This window comes from Solanum lycopersicum, chromosome 7 (genome assembly GCF_036512215.1).
Source record: "Solanum lycopersicum chromosome 7, SLM_r2.1".
Lineage (NCBI taxonomy): Eukaryota > Viridiplantae > Streptophyta > Magnoliopsida > Solanales > Solanaceae > Solanum > Solanum lycopersicum.
This window is the reverse complement of record NC_090806.1, coordinates 55,566,616-55,574,705: the sequence shown is the minus strand read 5'-3', so window position 1 is coordinate 55,574,705 and position 8,090 is coordinate 55,566,616.

The following is an 8,090-nucleotide window of genomic DNA, read 5'->3' as shown; positions in this document are numbered from 1 at the left end:
TGATTGTTCATTATGGTAATGATCGTGCATGCTACTTACACTTGATAGCTTGCTCAGGTACCACACCGGTATAGAAAACTAATGTTGACTTAGATACTATATCTAGTTTAAATTATTAATGATTGATCCGTGGTAACCACACCAGTACACTACTAGCTTATGTATGAGTTTCATGAAAGAACTGAACTTACATGTTTGTTATGTAACTGGAGAAAGTTTCTTATTTATGTTATGTTTATAACTAGTTGAAATTTGAGTGGTTTGGTTGGTGTATTTTAATATATAGGGGTGGTTCTTATATAGATCGAAAATGCATGTTGACCACCATAGGTTATGCCTTAGAGGATCCTTGGATTGTTCGGGTTACTTGAAAGATGAAAGGCCTAATTGTATGTATTTTGTGATAATGTGGAACATGTTTCATGTATTAGTTAGATCAAGTTGTCAAGTGGAGTCTTATTTGAGTTGTTTACTTACACGAACGATATATGTTTATTGGAGTGGTCTAGAATATATCTGATAAAGGGTAGGTTTGGAAAACATAGAGAATAAAGAGGCTCAATGTTTAATGGTGGAGTTGGCAGTAGACGAATGTTGGAAGTGGGACTTATATTTACAAGATTATGGGTATTATACATGAGATGGTACAAGGAAAGGGGTAAATATTTGGGGTGGTGTGACTTTCATATTGCATTTTTCCTTTTAAATGTCTACTTTGTATTTGGTTGTGGATTCAGATCAATCGATGATGCCTATCATTAAGTGTTATTTAAACTGATATTTTCTTGCTATGAGACTTTGCATAATCTAGTTGCATTCAATGATGTTTCATAAGTGAATATGATGATGATCTTTGACATCTTCTACTCTACCTTCCTTTTGGTGGGAGTTATATTTCATTTCTTTTTATAAATGTGTACTCTTTGATGTTCTTACACCTTTTTAAACTAATTATTTGGAGTGTTTGTGTGTTTCTTTACAAATAAATTTTGGTTTTGAATCAAGTTAATAGTGATTCCATGATTACATACGATGTTAGATTATGTTTAATTTCTTTTATGATTGTTATGATTAAGTTTGGGGTAAGGATTCCCTATCTACTTGTGAGAGTATATGCATGCCTACATGACATAGTGAATTGGGTCGTGACAGTTTTTCCTTATTAACTATGTTTTCTCAAAATTATTTACTTAGCATGGATAGGATTAAGGTATCTTACATATTCATGACACAAGAAGACTTTGAGGGTATTCATAGTAGATTTCTACTATGATGTTGTAACATCCCGGAAAAATTTTTGAGCTAAGACTTGAACCATCTTTCGTAGTGAGTAAGTTTTAGCCAAGGAATTTAAAATTTGTTTAATATTAAGTTCAATTCACTATATGAATCATCTTGAGTTCTAAAAAAACTAAATTGAAAATAACAAAGATCGAAAAATTTGGAGAGTCAAGCTAAGTATGAGTTTTTGATCAACTTCAAATGACAATAACTCCTTGCACAAGATGAGTTAGTTGTACTAGATATCATATGAAAGATATTTGAATTATCTTTACAAATCAACTGAGTTTTATAATTTTCAAGTTTGGATGAGTGAGATATGACCTTTAGAATTTAGTTTTTCAGTTAAGGAAAGTTAGCCAAAAATAGTAGGGTATTTTGTTTTTTTTCTTTATCTAATTACATTTAATTTGTTTTTAGTTAGGTTTAAAGGGTATAATCCTATTAGATTTAGTTTTATAATATTAATATAACCTAGGGTTTTATTTGAGGGTTCAAGGAGATAACAGAAGATTAAAAAAAAAAGAGAAAGGAGGAGTGTTCATTCAAGAAATTCAAGATTTCACCAAAAACCTAGTTTTTTGAGGTATGTAAGCTTCCATAGTGTTGGGTTTTTTCACCCACATGTCAGTATTGATTTATCCAGCGTAATTTCTTTCTTGAAATTTAAGGATTTAAGTTCTTGATGAGTTCTTGATAAGTGTTCTTGAAGTTTCATTATGTTTTGATGTAAGATTATACTTGGGTCAAATTTAAACGACCATATCTCTTAGAATATTACGAATTACGTGAGCCATAACCTATCCAATCAAAGGTAATTTTGTGTAAATCCAATTTCTAAGTAAAAAATTATAACTATTTCAATAACCTACACAGTGCTTCTATGAATTAGCCGAGGAAATAATATTTAAAATAGTTGTTTTTGTGTTTTTACCTCCAAGAAAACCATACACGAATTTCTTGACTACTAAAAGTCTAAAAACAAAAAGATTTTCATGTTCACTAATGAAAATCATAATCCTTTGGTCATAGAGATTTCAAGAAACTAATTCAAAATTTTAAAGAAAGGATTTTTTGATTGTTTACCTTCAAGCAATGGTTTAAACGCTTATAATCAAGTTCTTCTTCAAGATTCTTCAAGATTATTAAAGATTTTTCAAGATTTTTCAAGAATATTGTTATCCTAGGTAATTAAGTCTATCATAGTGTTGGACTATTTTGTCCTCACGCCCTACATCTACTTTCATATCAGTAAAAGAATAATCTAGGATTCTACTTTTAAGCCTTTTGTGTATTGTTAATTATCTTCTCACTTTCGAAGTTAATGTTTCATCTGCTTTGATAATACTTTTTCTTGACTCGTGTTAAAGCTAAAAGAACAAGAAGTTGTCCCCTTGTTATTATATTTAGCACCTTATTTACATTAGCATGTAAATTAGACTTCTAGGCCAATTTTTGGTACTAGCATAACAAAAATTCAGATAACATGACTTGCAACATTATAACAGCATTCTAAGTCTCTTGGCTAATTAGTTTTACTTAATTTCCTCTAACTTTTTCTTGGTTACTAGTTATACCTTTGATTCTACTACTATATATATGAATACGTAGAATTTTTAGTTGTTTAAAATTATTTTGTATCTGTGCTTTATTTATATTTTCATATTAGTGCATTTCTACTGATTTTTGCTAGAATGTATAATTAGTTTCCTTGTTGAACTTGTCTGCCTCTTTTCTTTACTGCCTAAGACTTGTTTATATTTACTTATTGACTTCTTCAACTTGAATTGCAAATTCTTTATTTCTTTCCTTCTTAAATTCTTACCTTCTTTGTACCTTTATTTCAGCTATTTCTTTATATTGCTTTTTTGCTCCTCTATTTCTACACTTTAATATTTTTTTTCTTTGCCGCAATCTCTCAATTTTATATAGGTTGTTCGCATTCACGTTTAAGAACCTGGTTCACCTAATAGAGTACACATCAGACAACAAGTAGTGAATCGTGTTCACTTTATCAATCGTCAAAATTACTTTATATGTCCACCTACTTCCTAAAATTTATTAGTAAGTATAATATATCTTAGTCTTGCAAGTATTGATTTTTAGCACATTGCAAAACCTTGCTTTTTCCTGTGAGAAATTAGTTTGACAAGAAACGATATTTATTTAACTTGGTTAATGATACATGAACTTACGACTTATCCACTTGCATAAATGAATGCTTATCAGTGTTCAATATTTTACAAATACTAATTTTAAACTATTTTTTCAATTATACAACTAAAATTTCAGGTGTAGTCTTTCTTTAATCTAATAAATTAAAATTAATTTTCACTTCTTCTTACTAAAGATATTTTTCAACCAATATATTGGGAAGATGTAGCCTATAAAGTAATTGGAAAATTAAGGTTTATTTTATAAATTTTGTGAAAGAGAAATTTGAAGAGTGAGAGGAAGTCAAGAAGAACCAAAGATAATGAAAAAAGAAGTGAAAAGGTGTATGTTTACTTCTTTTGTCATTTGAAGTAGTTTACTGCTAGAGATATTTTTTAAAAAAATTTAATATCATTAATTATGTTCTGTTTTTAGAAGCCAATGATTTTTTCTCTTTGATATTTATTTTTGTAGACTGATTTTAAAGTTAAAAGAAAAAGAAGTTAACCATGTGCTATCATATTTAGAACTTGGTTACATTAACATGTAGTTAGACTTCTAAACCAATTTGTGGTAGTAGTATAAATTTTTTTGGATGATCGAACGATTCAAAGTCTCTTAGCTAGTCCGTTTTACTTAATTTCCTCTTTTAACTTTTTCTAGATGATCATTTATACCATTGATTCTACTTCAATAGATATGAATAATTAGAATTTATAGTTGTGTATGAAATTATTTTGTATTTGTGCTCATTAGATAGAGACAAATATATATGAATAAACAACAAAAATAGTAAAAGTAGAATCAAAGGTATAAATGATCTCCCAAAAAAGTAGAATCTTAGAAATAAAAAGTCATGTATTGAGTGATGTAGTACTCATTACGACCAAGTAAATGCTCTATAAAAAAAATCCTTGAGATTCGCATTTGATGAACCATTTTCTTCATAACTTCCTTAGTCAAATACCTCCATTTATTAGCATTCTTTCTCAATACTTCCCCTTTATCATCGGCTCCCGTCACGATCTCAATACAACTCTCAAAATTCATCTCTTTCCATTACCCCCTTCATCGACATTAACTCTAACTCTATTCTTTCAAATATCTTAAACAAGCTTTGCATTAAAATATTGATCATTCTAGATCGGATACACCATGATATCACCCCAAAGCTATGCTCTCCAAATCCTAAATTTCACCCTTAGTGTGTTAGGAAATAACCAACAAAAGGGTATTTCAAAACTTCCACGTATGAGCACCAACTCACTATCTTCCTCTTGTTTTTCCTGCTCCTCTTTCTAACTCAACTTCTCCTTCATCTTTTCTCTGTTTTGCCCTTCCCTTATCACCCACAAAAGATGACCTCATACATTTCAACAATATTGACCAACCTCCTCCCACAATTGACTTGTTCTTGAATAACTAAAATGTAATGTAAGTCATGAAAGCCAATAAATTTATATGATTTTAAATTAATCTCTAGCATATCATCTCCAAAAGAATTATCATCATGAAAATTTGAATGAATTGAAGGTCCAATTCCCATAATAGTCACATTATTTAAAATTCTAAGCATCAAATTCTAAATCATCAAAAGGATTCACAAGATACAGCTTATTCACTATTCACTATCTTAGTTTGCCTCTTCATTGACTCAACTTCCCAATTGTTACTCTCTACATCACCAAACACAAAAAAAAAAAAAAGGAAAATCGATTGGACTAAGTAGTGGAAATCTTGGTAACTCTATTATTATATCATTAGAATCAAAATTTTGAAATAATTCAATTTAGTAAATCTATAATTATAAATACCAAAAATTATGGCTGGATGGATCCAAAATAGCATAATGGGATATAATTACTTTGGTAAATGAACCAAACCTATACATAATAATAGTGTAGATCACATGTGAAAAGGACGTACTATTTTTTGCATTTGATTGGATTAAATTGAAAACAAATTTTGGTCATGATATTCTATAGAATAATAAATAATCCTCTCTTATAACATTATTCTCAGGTCAATGCCAAATCAATCCATCTCTTCAATGTTCCAAACAATTAATTAAATTAAGCATTGAAAAGATTAATTAATTTCTTGAAAAGTTGAAGAGATAGATTAATTTGGCATTGACATGGGAATAGTGCTATAAGATGGGATTTTTCATTCTTCTATAACCTCTCAAGGGTAAGAATTTTATTTTCAATCTAATACAATTAAATGCAAAAAAAAAAAAAAAGTTCCCCTTTTCATATGTTATCCACACTATTATTATTGATTGACCTGGTTTCATGGCCCAAAATTCAATATTCCACTTACTGTATTTTGGATCCAATCAGTCATAGTTTTTTATATTTATTATAATTTTAGATTTACTGATTATTCGGATTATTTCAAGAATTGTAGTTCTAAGAATAAAATAACAGAGTTTCCAAGACTCCTAGCACTAAGTCCTATCGATTTTCCTTCTTTTGTGTTTGATGATGTGGAGAGTAACAATTGGGCAGTTGAGTCTAGAACGGACAAATTGTGACATGAAATAGTGAACAAAATTTAAGAATTCATGTGAACACTTTCGATGATTTGGAATTTGATGCTTTGAGGTTTTTAAAGAATGTGACTATTGTGGGAATAGGGTCTTCAACTCCTTCAAATTTTTTTAAACTAATTCTTTTGAATTCATTATGATAGAGATTATTTCAAAATATGATACGGATTTATTAGATTTAATGAGTAATTAGTTAGTCATTTTACACAAATTTTCATAGTTACTCTAAGATATCAAGTTGATTGATGGAGGAATTTTTTTCAAGGGTTGTTGAAATGTAAAGAGGACTTTTTTTGGGTGATAAGGAAAGGAAGAACTGATGAAAATACAAAGAAAAGTTGAGTTACAAAGATAAAGCGTAAAACCAAGGGAAAATAGTGAGTTGGTACTTGCACATGGAAGTTCTGAAACACCCTTCTCTAGATTATTTTTTGACTCATTATTTGTGGAATTTGACTTCGGAGAGCATAACTTTTAGGGTGCCCGTTGTGGTGTGTCCTGTATAGAATGACCAAGTCTATAATGCAATGTATGTTCAAGGTGTTTGGAAGAACGGATTCAAAGTGAATGTCGGCAAAGTTGGTATGGAGGAAATATATTATTTTCATTTTTTTTATTGCATATCTCATGGTAAAGCTTAAATTTTTTTCACTTCATATTCATGTATTGATTCTTTTGAGTTTATTTCAATAATGTTAGTTCAGTTATTTGCTAACTCATACATATTACATACAGGATTTTCATTAAGATCACTTTACACTTCAGATAGCTTGGGTGAGCCTCCTTGCATTCCGGGGGACTTCACGTTTATGTTCTCGATTGTCTTGAGTTGTTGTAGGTCTTGTTACAATATCCATGTTGAGTAACAGAGGTTTCATAGATAGTTAGAATTGATGAATGTCTCAGTATGTTCCTTTATGTTTTGGGATCTTGAAAACTATTATTGATACTTTATTAAGTATTTTCAGACATTTAATTGAGTTGATATTAATTATGCATTATTAAAATTTCTTATTTTCTTAAGTAAGTCTTCTGCTGAGTAGCTAGCCGGGCTAGTCTTCTGCTAAGTAGCTAGACAGTACAACGGTTCGCTTGGGGATCAATAATAGTTCTTGAGTGCCATCATGGCCAAAGTGCATGCTTGAGGCATGACAACTAATACGTTATCTTTTTTTTCTCCCAATTTATCTAGGGAAAGAATAGATTGGATTGTTTTAAAAACTCTTCTAAATCAATTGTAGCATAGGATAAATGGAGGGAAGATATTTCAACACAAAAGAGGTAGAAACTCAACAATTTTTGGTATGTGTTCATCACGACTCTCTCACATGGAGCCAAAATCTTAGGGTCGAGTTCATCCACAGTTTAGACTTGTTTTCATTGCTTGATATTTTGTAGATTGACGAGAGAGTGCATGTGGGCATGGAGTGCAGGTGGTTAAAGTTTATTGTTTATTATTATTAAGGCGGGATAATATAATGATTAGGAGGTGGTACCTAGTTCTTAATTGCACACTTTAAGTTCCTTGTTGGGGTGGTTTGCTTCTAGTTGTAAGGTTAAGTTTTGTGAAATTTTCAAGTTGTAGCTAATTTTTGGGGTATGGGGTGATTGAGGAAAAGCAGAGTACTATTTCATGAGATTATGGGTAATTCTTGAAAATGAAAGTGTACTCAAAATGGAATCCAATGTTGGTTATTGATATATGTAGGTGATGGTTTGTTTATCTTCTAAAATATGTAGTGTATGCATGTTAACTGCTTGTATTATTATTTGTGTGATGCATATGGGAGAAACTGGAAGGCTAAGTTAAATGAATTCATGTAATAATCACATGCAATGAACATGCTATATTTCTATGGTTTCAAGTTAGTTGTTCATTATGGTTATGATCATGCATGCTACTTATAATTTATGGTTGTCTTAGGTTCCACATCGGTATAGAAAACTAATGTTGACTCAGATACTACGTCTTGTATGAATTATTAATGATTAATTCGGAGTAGCGCGCTAAAACACTTATAGCTTATGTATGGGTTTCATGAAAGAACTAAACTTTCATGTTTGTTACGTAAATGGACCAAATTTCTTATTTATATTATGTTTA